The 24,129-nt window shown below is 48.7% G+C and overlaps 1 protein-coding gene across 3 annotated transcripts in view; it reads right to left on the bottom strand.

Annotated features, from left to right (window-relative positions):
• The window catches only part of DISP1 (dispatched RND transporter family member 1), a 187,279-nt gene extending 164,952 nt beyond the window's left edge, over positions 1-22,327 (bottom strand). The window contains exon 1 of one of the 3 annotated variants that reach the window (XM_090048239.1): positions 22,313-22,327. The gene's annotated coding sequence lies outside the window, so the exon portion shown is untranslated. Of the gene's footprint in view, positions 1-10,302; positions 10,347-22,224; positions 22,245-22,312 lie in introns of those variants that run through there. The other 2 variants (XM_090048222.1, XM_090048231.1) reach the window with 2 other exon arrangements.
• Between the last annotated feature and the right edge of the window lie 1,802 nt (positions 22,328-24,129).

The following is a 24,129-nucleotide window of genomic DNA, read 5'->3' on the forward strand; positions in this document are numbered from 1 at the left end:
ATCCCATGGTAACCATTAGGGTTGGTGGCAAAAACTTTGAAGCCTTGGTGGATACTGGGGCTACATTTTCAATGATTCCAGAAAAAACCCCCTGTGCAGGAACTAGTGAACAGCATGTACTTGTAGAAGGGATTGAGGGAGTGCAAACCCGACTCCCTGTTTGTAAACCACTCCTCACCAAAGTGGGAGATCATTTGCTTGAGCACTCCTTTGTGTATTCTCCAAGTTGCCCGGTTGCACTCCTTGGGCGGGACTTACTCACAAAATTGCAAGCTGAGATCTTTTTCAGAGACGATCAGATGGTGGTCCAGCTACCTGTCAAGCAGAGCTCGAACTATCAGATGGCTCTCCTGGAGGACCGACGCCCTGCAGTAAGTCCAGAAGATCACATGACTGGAGTAGACCCCTCAGTATGGGCTGATGGAACCCCTGCGCGAGCTAAGTCCGTCTCCCCGGTAAGGATCGTACTCAAGGATGGGGAGGGGCCTGTTCGGGTAAAGCAGTACCCACTCAGCCGAGCGGCCAGAGCTGGACTCAAGCCGTTAATAGAGAAATACAAGAGGTACGGATGGCTAGTGGAAGGGTCTTCACCCTATAACACCCCCATCCTTGGAGTGCCGAAGGCAGATGGGGTCTCATACAGACTGGTCCAAGACTTACGGGCAGTAAATAAGAAGGTCCTTTCAGACCATCCTGTAGTCCCGAACCCTCACACGATTTTGACACAAGTACCGGGGGAAGCTGAAATATTTTCAGTGCTAGATTTGAAAGATGCTTTCTTCTCTATTCCCCTTCACCGAGACAGTCAAAAATTGTTTGCTTTTGAATGGGAGGATCCAGACACCTTCCATAAAGCCCAACTCATGTGGACAGTTCTCCCACAAGGATTCGTAGCAGCCCCTCATATTTTCGGACTTGCCCTTCAGAAGGACTTGGAGGAGTGGAAGGGATCACACCCCGCAGTGACTCTCCTCCAGTATGTGGATGACCTGCTAGTTGCAAGCCCAAACTTGCAGCTCTGTGAGGAAGCCACCAGGTCACTCCTAAACACTCTGGGAAAAAAAGGATATAAAGTTTCTAGAGAGAAAGCCCAGATATGTCAGCCTGAAGTCACATTTTTGGGATATAAGCTCTCAAAAGGAGTCAGAGCCCTAAGTGCAGATCGCATACAGGCAATCCAAGGTCTAACCCCACCTAAGTCACCCAAGGAGCTACGAGCATTCCTAGGGCTAACTGGGTTCTGTCGACTATGGATACCAGATTATGGTGGGAAGGCTAGACCACTATATGACTCACTAACTAAGGAGAGTCTCACTAAATGGAAATGGAATAAAGAAATGCAGCATGCCTTTGATCTGCTTAAAGCAGCATTAACCCAGCCCCCTGCCCTGGCCATCCCAAACAGTAAAAAGCCATATCGACTGTATGTTCATGAGAATCGAGGGGTTGCATCAGGGGTGCTGACACAGCCATCGGGCCCGACCTGGAGACCCGTGGGATATTACTCAAAGGTTCTAGATCCAGTGGCACTCGGGTGGCCAGCCTGTCTTCGGGCTGTGGCAGCCACAGCAGTGGTTGTTGAAGAAGCCCAGAAGATAGTCATGGGTGCGGATATGGAAATACTCACTCCTCATGGAGTTCCCCAGATCCTAGGGACTGAGGGAGGGAAATTTCTTAACCCCTCCAGACAATCACGGTATGAGATATTTTTGCTCTCTAATCCAGGACTTACTTTCAAACATACTACAGCCTTAAACCCTGCAACCTTGCTGCCGGAGCCAGGAAAACCGATGCATGACTGCCTTGAGGTCCTAAATCAAACCACACAGGTGCGACCTGATCTTGCTGAGGACCCAATTGAGGACCCAGATGTTGAATACTTCGTAGACGGCTCCAGCTCTGTCATCGATGGAAAAAGACGAACAGGATGTGCAGTGGTAACCTTGGATAAGGTAGTATGGAGGGAGTCATTGCCAAGCTCATGGTCGGCACAGGCCGCAGAACTCACTGCGCTCACCCGAGCATTACAGCTGGGGACAGACCAGCGGGTTAATATATACACTGACTCTCGCTATGCTTTTTCTACAGTCCATGCACACGGACTATTGTGGAAAGAAAGGGGTTTTATTACGGCCTCTGGGAATAAAATTGCTAATGGCCCCCAGATTATCAAGCTACTAGAGGCACTCCACCAGCCTAAAGAGGTAGCAGTCATTCATGTGCGGGCCCATGGGAAGGCTGCTGAGGAAAAGCATAAGCTTGGAAATGCAAAGGCTGATTCAGCAGCAAAGGAAGCTGCATTTATTGGGGGAGAAGCGGAGGAGGTATCCAAGCAGGCCATGTCCCATGCCATATGGCCAGACATCCAAGATTTAGTCCCACAGTATTCCCCTGAAGAAGATAAATTTGCACAAAGAGCTTGTGCAGAAAAGAACTCACAGGGGTGGTGGATGGTACCAGGAGGAAAAGTCATGATACCCAGGCCATTGCTTCGGGAGGTGCTGCAACAGCTCCATGCAAGAACCCATATGGGAGGCTTGGCCATGGGTGATCTAGTGATCCGCCAAGCAGTAGCTCCAGGGCTATATGTAGAAGCTCAGCGCATTGCTACCAAGTGCATCACATGCCAGAAAGTAAACCCCCGAAGGAAACCCCCTGTGCCAATGGGAGGTAGACCCTGGGCAGCGTACCCTGGACAGGCATGGCAGATTGATTTTGCCGAGCTCCCACGGTCCGGACATCACGGGTTTTTACTTGTCATGGTAGACCAGCTCTCTGGTTGGGTCGAGGCCTGGCCCACCAGGACTGCCACTGCGGCTACAGTAGTGAAGTATTTGTTGCAGGAGATCATTCCACGGTATTCCCTGCCTGAGTCCATTGAGTCGGACCAAGGACAACACTTCGTGGGAAAAGTGGTTCAAGGAGTCGCGCAAACTCTCAAGGTTACTTGGAAATTACACACACCATGGAGACCACAAAGTTCAGGACAAGTGGAACGTATGAATAGGACTTTAAAGACTTTGCTCACCAAAATCTGTATTGAAACACGTCTTAAGTGGCCTCAAGCATTGCCGCTCGCCCTTACTTGCATTCGAAACACTCCCCGACGGGGCCTTAAATTGACCCCATATGAAATTATGTTTGGCAAGCCGCCTCGAGTCTTACCTCCTGGGATGCGAGAGAATGTAACTTTTGAATTAGGTAATAGTGAGCTTCATATGTACGTTATTGCTTTGCAGTCTGTCTTGTTTTCTCTTCACAGGTATGCAGCCTCCTTTCAGCGCCTGCCTTTAGACGTACCGGTACATGACTTCTCCCCGGGAGACTGGGTCTTGGTGCAGCGGTGGAAAAAGGAACCTCTGACTGAGAGGTGGAGTGGCCCTTTCCAGGTACTTCTAACAACCCACACCGCTGTAAAGATTGCTGGCCATGACCGTTGGATACACCATACCCGTGTGAAACGACATCCACAAGCGTCAGAGGACAACAACTCCCAAGACGAACTCACTCCGGAAGCTGAGTCGTCTTCGGAACAAGAAGCCAGCAAGTGGAGCTGTGAACCTACTGGTGATCTCCAAGTGCGCCTGAGACGGCTTAATCAAAGTTCAAAAAATTAGTCCAGAAAGTAAAAGGGAAAATATGGTGGGAATTATAATGTGCCTTGTTGTTATCTGCATAATGAGAGAAGCAGGATTGCATAGCCTTAGCCACTGGCCTATGCCCCCGCTTTCCCAAATTACTCCCCCAGGGACAAATTTGTATGTTGATATGATGGAGAGAATTGCAAGTACTTTTAATCTTACCAACTGCTGGGCCTGTGGGGGGCTCCGAGAGGCCGGAGAACAGTGGCCTTGGAGGGCTTTTCCTTTGGCCCCAAAATGGTTAGTCAGTGACAAAGCAGATGTTAAGAGTACTGGTCAAGAATGGAATGAGAACCACAGCTGGGATCTTTCCCAAGTGGCCTTGGGAGAGTACTGTATTAGCAGTAATGGTACAGGAAAGAGGTTAGGACATAGTCAGTGTACATGGACATTAAAATGGGCCCGAGTATGCAGCAGGTATGCTGATCAATGGAATTCTGCTGCCGTTAGGCTCCCAATCTCCACACAGATGCAAAATCTCAAAAGGACAAGAATATTACCTTTCGATCCTGACCCTACCAGATGTCAGGCATATGAAAAGACCCGAGGCGAACGATTTACCTACATTTATAAGTGGCAATGGGCACACCTGAATGGCACAGTGGCAAGGTTTAATGCATATTGGAGTGCCTTAAATGACACAAATGAAATAACCAAGTGCGAGTATAGGGATAAAGATGGCGTATGGAAATGTCAGTTTAAACTGAGTAACTATCACACTGGCCCTTTAGGGCATAAAGGCACCAAATACTATCCCCTTCTTTTCCACAGCCGTGACCCCCTAGCCTTGGGAGGGGAACACAGGGCCCTAAAAGGACATTATTGGATTTGTGGAAAGCGTGCCTATATGGTCCTACCACGAGGGTGGACGGGAACCTGCTATATTGGAGTAATTGTACCATCTTTCTTTTTGTTACCATCTGAGGGTGGAAATAAGCTAGGAGTCTCTTTGTATGATGATTGGAACAGGGCCAAGAGAAGTATTGATGTAAGTTTGACACAGGGTGGCTCCCAAAAGTGGAAGGAGGATGAGTGGCCTCCTCAGAGGATTATTAAGTATTATGGACCAGCTACATGGGCTAATGATGGAAGTTGGGGCTACCGGACACCAATATATATGCTGAATAGAATCATCCGGTTGCAGGCAGTCTTGGAAGTAATTACTAACCAGACCGCCACTGCTCTCGAGTTGCTGGCTCGACAAAGTTCTCAGATGAGGGAAGCCATATACCAAAATCGAATGGCTTTAGACTATTTACTCGCAGAGGATGGCGGAGTCTGTGGAAAGTTCAACCTTTCTAATTGTTGCCTCCAAATAGATGATAACGGGAAGGTGGTCTTAGAGATTGCCAAAGAGATTAGGAAAATAGCCCATGTACCAATACAAACGTGGGAAACCACATGGAATAAGGACTGGTGGTTTCAATTATTTGGAGGACCCTGGTGGAAAAAAGTAGGGTTTGTGCTTTTGTGTGCTCTAACTGGTTTGATTTTTATCCCTTGTCTCATTCCTTGTCTTACTAGATTGATAACCACCACAGTAGAAGGAATGCAGGTTGCAGCAGTCCCTCTAAAAGCACAGACTGTAGCAAAAGTCATGGTTCTCAGAAGAATCCCTCGTAATTATCTTGATATGCCCAAATGAAGTAAAGATCAGAAAGCATCTTGAGGGGGGAATATTGTTAGAAATATTATTAAAAATGCATTATCAATAGCTGTTAGCTCCCATCAATAGTTGTCCTTTGATTAAGTACGGCTGCCAGCCTTCCTTGTCTCCCTAATGAGAGAGGGAAGGGGGGGGGTTGGGAACTGAAGGAAAACTCTAAGAGCTCTCTTTGTTCTGCAAATTTACTATCTCTTTGTTAGAGTAAAGCATATACTCCTTAGCGTTCTCATGTAGATAAGAGTAAATTGCAATTTTTAATGGTCCTGTCCTTGGGGCAGAGAAGGTTTGAACTTTTGGTAACCTAAAATACGTTCTGAGCAGGCGCAATCAGCTAATACATATTAAGCCTATCCGCCCCGCATACTTAAGTAGTTAATTATAATACACATGGGATGCATGATCTGACGTATTCTCATGCATGTTTGTATGAACCGGAAATGAGTTGTAAGAGTTCCTGCTTCTGTACACGTGCCAGAAGAGAGGGGATAAAAGCCTGCTAATGATGGTACTCAGGGGCAGAGGGTTTTGATCTTTTGTCTTCTCCCTCTGACCCTATTTGCAAATATATACCTTTTGTCTCACCAACAATGTGTGCCTAAGAATTTGTTATTCAATGAGCCTCCAAAGAAAACGAACCGAGAGAGAGTTTTTTTTTACCTCAGGACCACCTGGGCCGGGTGCCAGTGGATGGGTGCCACCTCAGGGGGCCCCCCCGTGCAGCTCAGGGACCATTCAGCCCACTGGCAGCTCTCCCCCATAAAGAGACAGTTAAAGGATCAGGCCCCCACCCTTGCATACACACCATTGTGGGGGGCGGGGGGAAGCTGTTCAGTTAATTCTCCTTAAGTTGAAGCGGTGCTTTTAACAACCCACTGTTTCAATTTAGGGAGAACTAAACCAACTTATATCCTCACGGTGTGTACAAGCAGCCTTCTTCGCCAAGTACAGATAGTCAAAGCCCCAAGCTGATCCAACTCAATCTTTGCAGGCTTCTCTAAACTGAATAGATTGAACAGATAATAAAAGTGAACCAACATTCACTTTGAAACTGGAAAGGCAGCCAGGCCTTTGCAGTAGCCCATACTAGTAGCTGGGGGGTGTTGAAGTACACCTCCTAGCTTTCTGGCCACTGCAGAGGACACACAAATACAGCCGAGCAGGCATCATCCTTGATTGGCTGCCAAGCACGTGCCCCCATCCCCTTACTACCCCCCCCCCAACAGGGGAACACTCCTTCCAGCCGAGGGCTGGCCAGATTTCCCAGCCCCAGTGGGGTTTCCCTGCCCCTAGTGCAGAGGGGATTCCCCCCTTCCACCCCTCAATATGGTCCCACCAGGCTGACAGGCACAGGCAGAGGTTAGGGAGCAGATGCTTTACTGCCTCAGCTCTGCAAAAGGAGGGAGGCAAAGCCAGCTGTGCTCCATTGGAGTAGACAGCACAGCCGAGGGCAGCAAAGCATCCTGGAATGGTGGGGGACAGAGTCAGCTTGAATCAGGAGGGGATACGGGACAGAAGTTTCATAAACTAGTTTTATATAAATCAGTTTAGTCTGATACTATATACATCCAGGTAAAGGCCTGTGATGCCTAAAAACGTTCCATGCTATTTTGGAACAGATTGGACGTGTTGTTCCAAAGCTGTGCTTTTTAGTTACCATAACTCAAAGCTGAAAACTACATGAGAATCACATTGTGCAGTTGCACTATTACAAACAAGGGATGTTATACCTCTCTCATGAAATCCATAAGAGGACAAACTATTAGAAGTGAGACAGCCTAGTTTAAAAAATAAACCCATGAAGAATTGTATTTAAAGAGGGATCTTATCAATTGTTAATAAAAATATTACTTAACATATTTAAAAAAGTGCTATAAAGAAGTACTTAATATTTAATCCCAAAGTTTGACCAGACTTTAATTTAGAACTTGCTGGTTAGGAAAAAAACTGGAAAGCTATTACAATCTATCCTTGTGCTGTAAATTAAAAACAACCTGCTTAGGTCTTAGCCAAAAGTGCTCTCACTCCCTCAGTACATCAGAAAGTTAAATACCACCACCAAAGCATTATAACAATTGCTTGCAGGAAGTCACACTCAACTCAGTTAGGAACACCATATGGTCACTTAACTCAAAAGTGACAATGGTTACTAAACCCAATGAATGCCACTGACAGTCAGCTTGTAGATTTATAGTCATCACTTATTATTTAGCTGTTTTTATATTATTAAAACAAAAGAAGAAGGAAGTGTAGTGTACAACTCAGATACCAGCTCATACATTTGATTAACTCTACCACAAGGTTAAGGGCTTGGAGAAAGAGTAATGCCTACTATTTAAAGTCTACAGTTAGCATATGAGAAACATTACTATGGAAGTTATTCAAAAGCCTCCTCATGGGAAAGGGCAACATTATGAGAACTAAGTGATTTCATATGGTATTTTACCTTTGTTCTTTTATAGCCTTCTTTTTCACCTCCCCCAAGGCAAGTCTTTCTGAAGCTAATTTGACCTCCATTTTTTTCCCCCTGGGGTCCTTGGGGAGCTCCTTCCTTATTTAACCCTCCTCTTTCCTGCTAGTGACCCCTCCTCTCTTGTCAAAAAAGTAGCTAGATGTGGCATCCTTTCCTGGCCCCAGAAGACAAACAGTTTGCCATGGCTAAGGTTGAAAAGAACAGTGAAGGGAGAGGAAAGGCAAAGAAAAAAAAAAGGATGGTTCAATTGCTAGCCATTTCCTTCTTCCCTGCTCCCTCAACAGCCAGCTGGTTGTTCTGTCCCAATAGCAGCTGTAGTCTGTAGCCTATCATCTGGCAAACAGAAGTATTACCTTAAACTCTCATCTATTCCAGAAAAGCAGGCAAACAAAAAAAACCCCACCATACACTCACGACTCTAGTAAAGGTAACAGCTATACATACAATGAAAACCCCCACATTTTAAATGAAAGTCAAAAACTAAGGCAGGCAAATGTTCAAATAAAACTGCAGCTCTCACAGCCTAAGTCAGAGAATTATCTTATTGGTTTACTTGTTGAAGGAAGGTGGTGGTTTGGATTATAACCATCCGTATCTAATCTCCAAACTACAGACAACAAGCCCTGCATCTTGTTTTCTGTCTGGAAACAATATTTTTATTCTTTCCATTTGAATGCATAAAATCTTCACATCATCCTCCTTATATAGGCTCACTGTATTCTCCATATTTCATACTCCTATTATGTAAAATCCTATTTCCAGCTATTCAACTCAATCCACTGCTGATCTCAGAACAATTCATTTCTCAACAGGCTGTTATTATGTTACTTCTTAACTACAGAGGAGTGGAGGGTGGAGAAAGGCAACATTTCTGTAGAATATTAGATTTTCCTTTTTTAGTGAACGATTAAAAAAAAAAGGGACTCAAATACTATGGTCATTACATAAGCATATTCCTGATGGGCAGAATATCAGTAGGGACCTACCCAAAATCAAGGTGGCAGATGGCAATTTCGCAGGCTGATTGCAGCACAAACTGCCATTTCCCCAGGCTTACAGCACCGCCCCAAGCCACTGATTGGGCAAGAGGCCCCAGTAGCCCCAGCCCTCACCACTGATTGACCAATAGGGCTGCCCTTCTTGTGACCCCCCCCCCCATCCAGCACAGCTAATTGAAAGAGGGGTGGGACTACATGAAGGGCAACCCTCTCAGCCAATCAGTGGCAGAGGGTGTGGCCACCCTCCTTCATGTTGGCAGCTCCCTCCCAACCTGCCCCCCATGGGCTGCAAGGCTGGGCCACAGCAGCCACTGGGGAGCTAGCATTTTATTAGTAGCAAATCTCCCGCCCCCCGAGATTCCACACAATATTGAGGAAATGGCTGTTTTCTGCAGTTTCCGTGAAAATCACGAAATCACAGTTTGAGCAGGTCCCTATGTATCGGTGACTAAAATACTCAACACCACACAAAAACAAACAGAAAAAAAAATGATTTATTCAGATTGTAAACTTGTTGGCAAAGGCTGCCTCCAACTCGGTGCATATACAGCACCCAGCACAAGACGGCCTTCTTGTTGGTTAGAGTTCTTAAGTACCATTCTAATATAAATAATTCAATAAATATATAAATACCCTTAACTGGTCATTTCCCTAGATATAGATTCTTAGTTATTTACCTGGATATTCCTTTGTACTGTAAATAAATACACAGCACACTTATACGCATAGCAGATAAATTCATAGTTTACTTAACATCCCACAAAGCCTGTACCCATTTTGCTGCATACTGCTTACACTGTAAACATAGATTTAAGTGCACAGAATGCTTAAACGCCTAGCATCTTTCTGCCTGACTGTAAATTTAATGTACCTGGGTTAACTGAACACAGACTGTAACTGTCTACTTTGTAACTATACTAATTTAAAAACGCCAAAAATAGTGAAGTGGAAGCAGATGTCAAAGGGCTACTATTGGACGTCTTGAAGCAACATGAGCTTAGACAACTTTACAGCTATCTCCCCACATTTTCAAGGCTTTAATAGCAGCTTCCAGAGTGACTCTGAAACTGCAGCATTTCAAAGCTACAAATGCCATAGCACTGTAGCTATTCTTTAAGCACACAGCACTGTCAGTATTGTGATATTAGCAGCCCTTAATCTCTCCATTTTCAAGACTTCTAATACAAGCCCCAACAGTGACTGTTAGATACTTTGAAAATTAAGGTAACTTGTTATTGTCAGGGCTGCTCTTACAAACGTTGAAAATGAGGGGAGTTAGGCTAGATTTGCACCTTATATACTAACCAAAGTAGATAGATACAAACAGCACAAGCTTTCATGGGCTGAAACTTAGCAGCCCCCAAACTGATAAAGTAAGACCACAATAATACACACTCAAAAAGCACCAGGGCTAGGGACAGAAGTTACACACAAACCGGATTAAATGATCAGAAACTGGTTTAAACCTGTAACAGAACAAAAGTTCAGTACACATAAGCCAGTTTCAAAGGGAATTTATACACATACCTTTTTGTCTCGTGATGCACCAGAGACCCACCGCTTCAGAGCAGGCTCAATTAATCAAGTCTGCTCTGCACACGAGCTGACGCAAACTGCACTCTGCCACATGCATTTTGCCGCTTATACAACTGCACATCAGCGCACAGAAAATAATGGCAGTGAGCTTTTGAACCAAAACACCTTCTATTCTCTCAGCACTGACACACATTTCTCCACTTATACAACTGCAAGTGATGAAGCACCCAGCACTGTGGCACTTCCATGCGTAAAGATACCCCAAATGGCTGAAACTGGTTTAAGATAAACCTGGCTGAATGCAGTACCAGACTTAACTGATTTGGTTAAACCCGTTTATGAAACTTCTGTCCCAGACTTCTTCCTGTTTCAAGTTAAATCACAGTCCCCCAGCATCCCAGCATGCTTTGAAGCCCTCGGCTGGGCTGTGCTGTCTGCTCCAAAGAGCCAGGTTGCCCCCCTGCCCCTGCTCCCTAGATAGGGCACTGAGGGCTGGCTGACAAGTGTTGGGGGGGCAGGGGAAGGAGAGGGGGAGGAAAGACTAGCCCAGCTGGGGATGCAGCCCAGTCTGCAAGGGAGGAACTGCCCCCCTTGGCAAACCACAGACTTCCTGACCTGGGGACTGGGGCCAGGGAGGGAGGTTATACACCCCTTCCCCTGCTCAAACTTACTGCTGGCATTGACTACAAATTGGTATACCTCTAATGTGCATGTGGCAACTGGGGCTACAGGGAGCATCCCCCTCATAATTCTCTCTCTCCCATCTCTGCAGCCGCCCACCCCTAGCGTAGCCCCGGCCCAGCCTCCTGCCAGGAAGACCCCAGTGCCACCCCCCGCCCCAGCCTGCAGTGGCAGCCCACCCTCACCCCATGCACAGATCCAGGGGTGAACATGTCCCCTACACCTGCCCTGGGGGAGTACATAGTGGCGGAAGCTGCCCCCCCTCCCTCCTCGTGCCCCCCCAGACAAGCCACTTGCAGCTCCGTCCCATACCCCACCCAAACCCCAGTCCCAGCCCCCCTCCTCCTTCACTGTGGCTGCCTTGATCTGCCCACTCAAAAACCCTTCCCTCCCCCTACAACAGACTTGCCAGCAGGACACTGCTCTCCAAGCTGCTGGGCTGCATATTGGCAATTAGCCAATATGGCTTTAGTAATTGGTTATCAGTATCAGCCCAAAAAACCTTTATGGGTGCACCCCTAGTTTACATTAAATTCAGATAACTGCCTAGTTCTGAGAAGTGCAGACTTTTCAGTCCCATGGCCATGCACTTAAATAGAGTGCACAGTAGCAGAAACTCAGAAGTTCAATTTACTGTATTTCTCACATACAATAAGACCTAAATAAGATATGTACCTTGCTTTTGAAAGATAAAAAGGAAAAAAAAACCCTCTCCTTGAAAATATCCAATTTCCAGCAGCTGATGGGGGGGGCGGGGGGCAGGAGGTGTGTGTTGTATATAAGAAATTATAGTATTTGTTTTATTTGGAAATACAAGCTAGTAGGAGTAGACAAGCAACTGTAGCAGGAACATACAGATGCTGATGTTACTACAAACATCCAATAGTTTTCTACATTTTTTTACTCTATGCTCTCTCCCCTGGGGGGTTCACTCTAACCCCTTCCTACTGTCACCCCTGCGCCCTACTGTGCCCATTTAACCCTATACATCACTTTTTCCTTTCCCTTTTCTATTTAAACCACATTTCCTCTCAACCACTTGCCATCATCAAAAGGCCAGCAGGGGGAAAAAAAGGGACGCAACCAACAGTACAAGACCCCACTGTTTATTCTGCTTCCATTAGGTTCTTTTCCCATGGCAACTGACCCCCCCGCTTTCCCCTTTCCACTCTCCCCCATGTCTATTTTGACTGTATGCTGATCAGGGCAGATACCTCTTACTGTAAGTGTAAAGGGCTATCCAGCATAGTGGAGTCTGATGTCATTTTAGGATCTGAAATACAACAACCACCACCACCACAATAAATACACGCATGTCCGTGGGGCAGGGGATGCCGCCCAATGAAGATGATGCTGAATTGTGGGTGCATATGAGTTACCATGCTGCTAGCTCGGCTCCCAAAACTTGCCGAGACTATTTGTCCCTGAAGAAGGGCCAGAAGGAACGGGCTTTTGAGGGGACACCCTTAGCCCTAGGATGTCTGTTAGTGGACTCTAAAACCTTGTATATGGGTACAGAGCCCAAAGCACTCTCCAAAGCAGAAAAAAACCCAAAAAACTTAACATGTCCTACACTTCATGAATTCTTCAGACTATTAAGCATGGTTCTACAAAAGGCTTTGGGACAAACAGAAGCATCCAAAATTTTAATTTTCTTTTCATAGTCATGCAATTAATTTTAAGTCCACCAGTGACTTTTCTTTGGCCCCAAAAGCACGAACACTTATTAACATACATGCAATGAATGTACCTGTTCTCATTTAACCTCGGAAGATAAAAAGTCCTGGGTCTGGCTAACACGTGGATGAATAATCACCTTATAATCCTAGGCACTGCAGATACAACCTGAGTCACGGTTTAACACTTGGCAAATACTACACCTTTGAAATCAATGGCAAGTGACTATGGCAAGATTTCATTCAGCCCCAACGCTGCTGCTGCTGAAGTGGACTGACAGAAATAAAAAGAAAGTAGTCCCTGGTACCTGAAGTGAAACAGGCATAGGCATTTGCAGGATTGGGGCTGGCAGTATTTTTTTTTCCTACAATGGAAAGTTACATGAACTTCCCATTATAGCAAAAGAGAAATTGTTCGCATCTTCAATTAAAAATTCTTTACAATACCCTACAGTCATTTAGTTATGTTCTTTATTAAGCTTATGTATTTTAACTATTCGCACCTCTCTACCTGCATCCCCCAAAAGTCAATAAAACGGCTAACTTTCAGCCATGCATTTAATTTACTACAGCCAGAATCTGCCAAATTCCTTCCCTGTTTGGTATAGTTGTGTTTTGCAATAAAAACAACCATTTAAGGGGTATATAGTAATTCAAGTAGGCCCCGAGTTGGACTGGGCCTACTTTTATCCAACTCAGAGCCTACATTTATCCCCCATATGATTAGTTACATTGGCTTCAACAAGAAGATTCAAGAGAAACAGGCCAGCAGGATTTACTCCAAACACGTTAAAAAATTGTCATATACCCAGTGACAAGTCCAAGGGTTATACACGTTTATTCTTGAATTATAAGATATTCTTTTTGAGTGGATTCTTAATATCACTTCAGAGACAGGGCAATAAAGCCTATCTTGAAGTGTCATTTACTTCACTATCGGGACCCAGAGACTTCTGGGCCCAGCGCAGTAGTACCGGCATGTCTCCTCGCCTGACATAAGGCCCACTATAGCATCATAGGGATGCACAGAGCCATCCTTAGGGGTATGCAGGGCCCAGGACATATCAGCCTGTGCAGGGCCCAGGGTGGGGAAGTGGTGGTGAGCAGCCAGAGCTGGCAGACAGGGTGGAGGGGTGGCAGCAAGTGGCTGGAGCCGGCAGAGCCAGGGATGCAGTGGGGGCTCAGCAGCAAGAGCCAGTGGGGCTCGACGGGGCCTATACAACACTGACCGCAGAGCCTCGGGCAGTCATCCTGATTCGCCCCCCAAGGGACCACCCGGGGGATGCAACATCACTCCTGTTCCACAAGTTGCTATACCATATGGAACCTAGCCCATCCCCTTCTCTACATCAGGGGCCACAGACAACAGGAATGGCAGGACCTTTCCTAGAAGAGGACAGAAGAAGCTAATCTGCCTACCAGACACCACACTCAGTAGCGTTCACATTCCTCCTTCCAGATTTGCCCCAGCTAACCCAACAAGTTTTAGAAGTGTCTCCTTAATGTGACCGCGTGCCCAAGGCAACAAGATGGCGGGAGTCCCCGCCCCCCTCCATGGGACCAGGGAGGGGAAAGAAAAGCGTGCGCTTTTTAAAACCAGTGATAGGGTGAACTTACCATTCGTCAGCTCGTCATCGCGTGCATCATCTGAGCAATATAAGGGAGCCCCTAGCCGCACTGGAGCGAGGTCGTCGTTACCCGCTCCGTTGTAAAAAGGGGACGCTAGACTGATCATCTAGCTCCCGCCTCCTGTCCACGCCTAGCAACCCCAGACACCGTTTGTACTTACCAGGACATGTCTGCTCGTTGTATATAACTCGTTTGCTTCCATCTTTTGTCACCCGTGGCTGCAGCCGTAAGTAATTAAAAAATCCTTCAATTTTCTCACATCATCCCACCTGCTCCTTGTTAACTGTTAATTATAACCACGTGTAAGCCGGACTTGCACAACCCCACCGCCCGCTAAAAGTCCCAAAGCTTTATCCGGTCCTCACGCGCAGCAGTAGCAGCGTGACATGGCGTCACAAACAGGATCAGGACTTTTAGACCCACTGGTCACCGCATGTCCGTGGGGCAGGGGATGCCGCCCAATGAAGATGATGCTGAATTGTGGGCGCATATGAGTTACCATGCTGCTAGCTCGGCTCCCAAAACTTGCCGAGGCTATTTGTCCCTGAAGAAGGGCCAGAAGGAACGGGCTTTTGAGGGGACACCCTTAGCCCTAGGATGTCTGTTAGTGGACTCTAAAACCTTGTTCCGTCCGCTAGATGAGGGGCAAACAATGCCCCTAAAGAAAGTTAAGGGGTACGGGATAGGAGATCCCACCCCGGCACAAACCTGGGCAGGGGGGCTGAGAAACTTAAAGAGCCTAGGAGTCGATATGCCCGCGGATTATTATCGCTGTCCGCCATTAAAAGAAGGCTCTCTGGCGCATAAAATGGCCGCAGATTTGATCAGTGATTTAGAAACACATGGGAAAACCACACATAAGTGGTCGGGGCCCATGTGGGATAAAGCAAAGTGCCTAAGTATTGTGTATCAGCATTTTGTTAATGCGGTGCGGTCGTACGTTAACTTGGAGTCTCAGCTCTACACTGCAGCACAATGTGCAGCCGATGAAAGCCAAGAAAAAGTGAAGCAGACAGAGGAGACATCATCGCTCACACAGCCTGTAGCTCCACCCACAGCACCGCCCCCTCCATACAACAGCCCGAAAGGCAGGCCAGCAGAGGAAGCTCCACCCGCCCTCTATCCAAAGCTGTCAGCTCTCCCTGTCAAGTCAAAGTCCACGCCTCCAGCGACACCCTGCTTACGGCTTATCCGATCAGCACAACAAAGATCACCATCGGGCCAGCAGGACAGTGACAAGCACCTCCTGGAGGAGTAGGTCACGAATAGAGGTACGTGACCCAATTACCTCCACATCCTGCCATCCAGGGGAGCCACCACTAGTCTGGCTGGGCCACATGGTCATAGAGTTTGGTTATGATTGAGTGGACCAAGAAAGTTCCCAACGTTATGAAGAACCAGAGTTTAAAGAGCGAGTTTCTTCAGGAGACAAACAAAGAGAACAAAAGAAGTCTAAAGTACAGAAGAAGACCACAAAGAAAAAGAAAAATGTTAAGAAAAAGCGGAAGAGGTCCAAAGGTGATTCATCAGACACCTCAGAAGACACTGTTCCATACCATAAGAAGAAAAAAGGTCCTCATACTCGCATAAACGCACCATAATTGGCTAAGCTGGCACGACCCAAAATTACCGTAAATCTTAACTTATGTCAATCTTGTTATTTGTTATTAATGTGTTATCTTGTTGCAGGTTCAGAGCAATGACTTACGAGAAAATTCCTTTCTGACGGCATTAGCTATCGTGTCCTGCAATTGTGTAAATGATACACAAGAAAATGGCACCTTCGTTGCATTTACCAACCAAGTCCCCAGTGTTCAGCAGTTAGGCCTTTCGTTTACCCCATTTACTTTTAATAATTCCTTCAAATTCGCATCCTGGGCCAATTTTCCTAGTTGCCCGTTAGGGCGTCCCAGCACAGTTAATGGCATTTCCTTAAATCCTGTTAATTTAACAAACTCAGCAGCCCCCATAGTATGGCTAAAGAATGGTACTGCCATAGACCAACTACTGTTATGTAACACCTCCATGCAGCAAACAATTTTTATGTGGTGGCCAACCTTTAGTAATAACAATTGCCACCACTCCGCATGGGTTTCCCAACTTATAAGCACCCCCTATTTCGGAAAAGTCGTTTCCCTTCCATCAGGCCTTCAAACCTTAGTCTCGGCCTGTAAGGCAGCAGCAGCACAGTGCAACTACCCAACTAGTACTGATGCAGTCACGTAAGTTCCATCAAACTTTAGCCCAGCAGCTTTCGGGCAAGTGTGTGCGCACGCTCCAAAGCTAATTCTCCATAATTGTTCCAATTCCCCAGCAACCGCTCCTTGTGATAGCCATTCCCCAAAAGATGCCTTACCACCGGGATGGGTATGGCTTAATCTTAACACCTCTCATGCCTTTTTAGACATCCAGCCAGATCCCAACTGTCACGGGGTGGGGCCTGCGAGCGGCCATGAACCCACTAGCGCCCCTCCTGCCGTGCCAATTAGGCGATTCAGCACCCTCTTACCCTCACCCACCACGTCTTCAATGTCAAATTGTTCAATTAGGGAGGCTGCCACCTATCGCCTAGACACTGTGCTGATACTATCTCCGTTCCCAGTGGGTGCCCCAACACACCCCAGCCTTATGGGCAATGCGCGCCTCCTACCTCCCCTTCAGCATGCCCCAAGCCTCGCAGCTATTCCCGGACGTTATCAAGTCCTTACGCTTTAGCGCCCTTCTCTGGCGCCCCTGTGCTCGCCATGCACCAGCGCCTTACTCTGGCGCCTCTTTAGCGTCTCCAACCATGTGGAGCCCTCCGGGACCCTTTCCAGGTCCTGCACCCAGTTGGGGCTCAGGTGGCCGCAGCCGTGCCTGGCCCCCTGGACCACCGTCTGGGTCTCTTGCTCAGCTGGGGCTTCTCCCTAACTCACCCCACCGGGCTTCAGCACCCTACCTGGCGCCCCCGAGCTGGTTTCACCACCAGCGCCCCCGCCCAGGGCCTATGCCGCGCCTCTCGCGCTCGCTGTCCCCAGTGGGGCCTATGCTGCACCTCTTGTGCTCGCTCGCCCTCTCTGGGGCCTGTGCCGCGCTCCTCGTGCTCGCTTGCGCTGCTCGCGCCCGGGGCTCAGGTGGCCCGTACCCGTGCCTGGCCCCCTGACCCTTCCTCCGGGATCGTCTCCCAGAAGGGGCCAACTCCGCCCTCAGTGTTCGGGTCTCTGCTCCAGTGGTGCGGTGTGAGAGGGCAAACAGCTGTGCCCCTGGGACTGCTCGCTGTGCCCCACTGGGCACCGGGAGCCCCCCAAGGTACTGGGTAGCCCCCGTGAGGCCTCCTCACACCCCTACAGCCTCACCCGGTCCTCCAGTGTAATACTAACCAAACTAAACCATAAGCCTGCCGGCCGTAACATAACAATAAGCCTCCTGGCTAAAGCATCTACTCTAGGCCCACCTGGCTCTCTCGCAAGGCCTTCTAATCAGGGTCCTCTCAGCCCTTGCCATGGTGTAGCCCCTTACGTGGTCAGGGTGCACCGCTCATCTTTGCTCCGCTGGACTCTCCTGCAGAGCTCCTGCACCTCAGGCTGCCGGACCAGAACTGCTAGCTAGGCTTTGGCCTAGCTGTTTATAAAGGCCTGGCCCTGCCCCTTTTTGGTCATGTGACCAGCCTGGATGCCCCAGCAACCCACATCTGTGATGCTTCAGGAAGCTTCAATAGCCCTATTCCTACTGCTAGTAGCAGGCACCCTGGTACCCTGCTACACCAACTATAAGTAGACATTAGTTACCACCGCCCCCAACATGAAACAGTTTATACTTTACCGCGAGTCATCTTTTTTCCAATGCCCACAGTCTGGCTGTGAAAAACGCAGCGCGTGGGATCAAATGTCCCACCTCAAGCGGTTAGGCACTATATTCCCTTCAGTCGATACCCCCCTTGCGTTAACTAAACTTGTGCATCTTAACCAAGCCTTTGAGGCCTTTGGTAATTCCACAAAAATAGGTTTCGAGAAGACAGAACAAGCTTCAACAAGCCATTTACTTTAACTGCCTTGGGTTAGACTATCTGCAAAGCCCACCTTCTGTGGCCAACACCACCCTAGACGACATCTACAAACGGCTCTTCTCCGTCCGAAAGTGATAGTCAACTACAGTGCTGTTTGCATTTCACCCCTGCTGGCTTCAATCTCACCAACGTCCTGCAAGGAATTGACATAGCCCTCAACCTTACACGCCAAGCCCACGATGTTGGTTCTAACTCTGACTGGCTGTTTAGCTGGCTCGACATGTTCGGGTTCGGTCACTTAAAGCGCCTAGCGGTTATGGCCTTAACCATTTGTTCTACTGGCGTTATAATATGTTGTTCATTCTGGGTTTTTTTTTATTGCAGTTGCTAAAGTTGCGATTAGTACATTTATCTGCATTTGTATACACCTGTTTATCCAGTGACGAAGCAACTATGAGTTCAGCTGTACAAGAGCCATACCCTAAACATGAGTATGGTACCATAATTTAGAGCATCTTGCTGCCTCACGCAAGGGGGCACGTCTCCTTAATGTGACCGCATGCGTGAGGCAACAAGATGGCGGGAGTCCCTGCCCCCCGTGCCGCAGGACCAGGGAGGGGAAAGAAAAGTGCGCACTTTTTAAAACCAGTGATAGGGTGAACTTACCATTCGTCAGCTCATCATCGCGTGCATCATCTGAGCAATATAAGGGAGCCCCTAGCCGCACTGGAGCGAGGTCGTCGTTACCCGCTCCGTTGTAAAAAGGAGACGCTAGACTGATCATCTAGCTCCCGCCTCCTGTCCACGCCTAGCAACCCCAGACACCGTTTGTACATACAACGAGCAGACATGTCCCGGTAAATAACTCGTTTGCTTCTATCTTTTGTCACCCGTGGCTGCAGCCGTAAGTAATTAAAAAATCCTTCAATTTTCTTACATCATCCCACCTGCTCCTTGTTAATTGTTAATTATAACCAAGTGTAAGCCGGACTTGCACAACCCCACCGCCCGCTAAAAGTCCCAAAGCTTTATCCGGTCCTCACGCGCAGCAGTAGCAGTGTGACAGGAAGCACTTCTACTTGTGTGACAAATGTCAAGAGAAATCATTACATGACAAGAAATATACACAATGGCCCTGGGAAAACCAGCTTATATCATATACAAACCGTTAGCAAATCCCTCAAACCGTCTCTCCTCCCTCACCTGATCCTTCTCCGACCAAGATGATCCAAAAATACATGTGCAAAGCCTTGCCATTAGTAACATGAAAGCTAAGGACTAAGAGACATTTCCCAAGAAAATTAACTCCCACAGAATGTATGCACAAAAAGTAGTACAAAAAGTTAATTCACTCAGGCAAGGCTTTTTAAATAAGGGATAGAAGAGAGGACAAAGGCTATGCCTTGGCTTAACATTGCCCTATGTACATTAACTCTTGCCTGGGAAGAAGTGAGAAGGGTGCACAGCAAGACTTAGGGCTTGAACATGATGCGGATGTAGTCTTTTTGGACTTCCGGAAGGCTTTCGACACTGTCTCTCACCCTGTCCTCATCAAAAAGCTGAGAGACTGTGGTGTCGATGCCCACACGGTCAAATGGGTCGCCAACTGGTTGGAGGGCCGCACCCAGAGGGTGGTAGTGGATGGGTTCTTCTCGACCTGGAAGGATGTGGGCAGTGGGGTTCCGCAGGGCTCGGTCCTCGGGCCTGCACTGTTCAACATCTTCATCAGTGACTTGGATGAGGGGGTAGAAAGCACCCTGTTCAAGTTTGCTGATGACACTAAGATGTGGGGGGATGTGGGTGCACTAGAAGGGTGCAATAGGCTACAAGCTGACCTTGACAGGTTGCAACGGTGGGCGGATGAGAATAGGATGGGGTTTAACACTGATAAGTGCAAGGTGTTGCACATGGGGAGGAAGAACCGGCACCACACTTACAGGTTGGGGAACTCTCCACTTGCCAGCACGGAGGCGGAAAAGGATCTTGGAGTCGTCATTGACTCCACGATGAACATGGGCCGGCAGTGTGGGGAGGCAGTCAAGAAGGCCAATCGTACCCTATCATGCATCCACAGATGCATCTCGAGCAGGTCCAGGGAGGTGATCCTCCCCCTCTATGCGGCACTGGTCAGGCCGCAGCTGGAGTACTGCGTCCAGTTCTGGGCGCCACACTTCAAGAGGGACGTGGACAATATGGAAAGAGTTCAGAGGAGGGCCACTCGTATGATCAGGGGTCAGCAGGGCAGGCCTTATGAGGATAGGCTACGGGACCTGAACCTGTTTAGCCTCCACAAGAGAAGGCTAAGGGGGGACCTTGTGGCCTGCTACAAACTGGTCAGGGGGGATCAGCAGGTATTGGGGGAGTCCCTGTTCCCCCGTGCGCTGCCAGGAGTGACCAGGAATAACGGTCACAAACTGGCGGAGGGTAAGTTTAGATTAGATATTAGGAGGCGCTACTTCACAGTCAGGGTGGCTAGGGCCTGGAACCAGCTTCCAGGGGAAGTGGTGCAGGCTCCTAGCCTGGGGATTTTTAAAAGGAAGTTAGATGAGCACCTTGCCGGGGTCATCTGACCCCGGTGCTCTTTCCTGCTAAGGCAGGGGGTCGGACTAGATGATCTACCTAGGTCCCTTCCGACTCTAGCTACTATGAAACTATGAAACTATGAAACATGCAGAGACAGATAAGGTGAACCCCTGCAACACCAGAGAACTCCTTCATTCTGGTGCAAAGTTACTGGGAGGTGGAAAAAAAAGTCTCGAGTCAAAACACACTGGTGTAAATCATGCGTGCATAGGGCTCTCCTGCCTGCATTTGCTCTGCAGCAGCTGCTCACTATAGCTGAGCAATTCTCAAAAACCGGCATCAGGGAGTGTTGCAGCCCTTTGGCTTGTAGCACTGGCTCTCAACCTTCTTAGAGAGCTCCGAAGCAGCCCTTGGGCATTGCCAGCCCCTGGTGCTCGCTTAGAATCACAGAAATAGGGCTGGACGGGACCTCCAGAGGTCATCTAGTCCAACACCCTGCCTGGGGCAGAATCATCCCTACCCAAACTCCGCAATACAACAGGTTTTCCTGGCCGTGGAGAAACAGAGCTGTTCTGCTGTTGCCTGGGCCGCGTTGAGACTGCCATGCACAGTCGTAGTGCCATTGGGCACCCAAACATGATTTGCAAGGCAAACCCAGAGATTTCCACTAGGTATCCAGAAGGTCCAAACCATGCTGCGCTGCTGGGGAGAAACGGTCTTTCCTAGCTCTCAGGAGCACCAGAACAGCTCCAGAATGGTCCAAGTGTGCAAAATGTAGGCTTGCACTGCTCTTAACACTCTTGGTTCAGAAATGTTACCTTATAAAAAAAATACCCCAAGTCACGGAGACCTCAGGCTGGAAGTGACCTCCACAGGTCATCAAACCCAACCCCATCGGAGGCCGGATCAGCCCTATCCCAATCATCCCATACAGGCAGAGTGCAAATTACATGGGAGTGTGGGGAGGTGGGGGTGACCCCCCCCATAAGTGACAAGAGCCCCCTTGTAAGATTTGAAAGTCATAAGGGGGGGGAGGTCTCACTTAGCTGCACTTGTTAATCAACGAAGGGCTTCATTTTAATTTTTTTTTCTTTTTTTGCAGACACCCTGCCCCCACCCCAAGAGTCCCAGAGCCCCTCAAACCCTGCACACAACCATCCCCTCACCTCTACCTAAGCCCGCCCTCAGCCCTGCCACCGGGCAGACCCAGCTTCTAGAGCTTCGGGGAAGAGCCAGGGCACACAGCAGGCGCCTGGCTGCGCCGGGCGGCGGGGGCCAGCCCTCAGCCCAGCTCAGCCCCGGGCATGCCCAGCCCGGCCAGCAGCCGGCGGAGGCGCCTCCCGCCCCGGCTCGAGGTCCCCGCAGGGCTCCGGGCACGCGCCTGCCCCGGCCCCCTCACCCAGCGGGGGCGGGGCGTACCTGGCCGCTGGGCGTTCCACAGCGGGGGGGGCGGGGGCGTCTCGGGGGGGGGGGGGCCCGCGCGGCGTCCCCGCCGTGGCGCAGTTACCATGGGACAGACGCCCTCTCCCTCCGGAAGTCACCGCCGGGAAAGGGAGGCGGGGCCCCCGCTTCGCCATCTTGAGTGTGGCGCCAGGTGGGAGAACGGGAGAGGGTGGGCACCATATTGAGTGCGGCGCGGCCGCCCCCCACTTCCCCCGGTCTTAAAGGGCCAGGCATAGGCGACGCGACGCGGGTAGGGGTGTGATCGTGCTTGCGCGGGAATTTTCACCCGTGCACGATGTGCGATCAGGCATGGTCCAAGCGTGCAAAATGTAGGCTCGCAACGCTCTTAAAACTCTTGGTTCAGAGATGATACCTTTTATTAGACCAACTAAGAAATGGCAAAAAAACTCTTTTTTTCCCCCAAATCTTTTTGCGATTTCTTAGTTGGTCTATAAGAAACGGCTAACAAAACCTACCTTACTTTTTCAAAAAAAAAATCTTTTCTTAGTTTTTGTGATTTGCTACAACCTGAAGCAAGAGTTATAGAGTTTTGCATTTCTTTTGGTCTTGGATCAACACGGCTACCAAATGCACTCCCCATGGGTGCATGGTGCCACCTTGGTCAGTGGGGGCATGTGCCCCTCCAGCAACCAGTCAGCGACGGGGGGTGGGGGTAAGCAGCGAGTGCGGCCGGTCAGGGGATGCAGCCCTGTGTACTCCCTACACGCCGTCACTGCCACCCCCAAAATGTAGGATTATTTTTGAGGAGTGCAGGTTGCAGTCATGTTGGTCTAAGGACGTAGGCAGACAAGGTTCTTTGGGTCAATCTGATATTTTTTATTAGAGCAATGCAAAATTGCAAAAATTCTTCTTTGCAAGCTTTTGGGTATAAATAGCCTTCATCAGACAGAGAAAGCATCTGCAGATGGTCTGTGCTCTTCTTGGATAATAAATAATAATAATTTTCATTCCTGGGTAATAAAAGATATCAGATAATTTTTGAGGCAGCTCATTGATGCAGCATGTGCAAAACCCAGGTCACTCTGGGAGCCTTACTTGACTTCTGGGTTTGTTGCCAGCACTTTCTTATGCCTGCTGGCTGCCAAATCAAAAAACGTTTTGCTTCCACTCTGATGACCCAGTGCTCGCTCACTCACTGGTGTTACAGTGAGCAATATCAAGTAAATAAGAAGGCTTATTTGCATATGTATTTGCATATTTTTTCAGTGTAAAGTTTTTCACCAAATATGATCATTTTGAGCTCCTGATACGATAATTTCATATTTAAGACCTGGTAATGCTGAGCAGCACAGCCAGATCAGGCCCTGCAGGGAGGCTGATGCTTAGGATGCTGGCTTCAGTCACAGAGAAAAAGCTGCCCCGAGATCCTTACAGGACTGCCACGCAACTGTAGCACCACTGGGTACCCAAACACAATTCTCAAGGAAACCCAGAGATTTCCACTAGGAATCCAAAGGGTCAAAACTGTCAAAGCTGGGGCCAGGCTTGGTCCTGGTAAGGGCACCTGGAATGGGGCCCAAGCCATTCCTAGGGGTGGCACAGAGTACCAGGCCCTCCTCATGAAGGCTCTGTCACCCCAGACCCCAGGTAGGGTGGGGACTTCCATGTCACCAGCCGGTCACCTGTGTCAGCCCGGGTGCTAGTTGCCTGCAAGAGGTCATCTGTGTGTCCCACTGCTTGCAGCTGCACCACGGGTGGCATCATCACCACTGTGAGGGAGAGATACACCAGCCCTTAGAGGTCAACAGGAACCCAGCCATTGAGTAGATTAAGAGACTCACTCTTAGGGGATATTTGTGACTAAACTAAGCACTGAGCCCAGGTCATAAGAACATGAGACCTGCCATTGCCTGGGTCAGA

The sequence above is a fragment of the Crocodylus siamensis genome, chromosome 1 (assembly GCF_052110815.1).
Source record: "Crocodylus siamensis isolate JL-2025a chromosome 1, ASM5211081v1, whole genome shotgun sequence".
Classification (NCBI taxonomy): domain Eukaryota; kingdom Metazoa; phylum Chordata; order Crocodylia; family Crocodylidae; genus Crocodylus; species Crocodylus siamensis.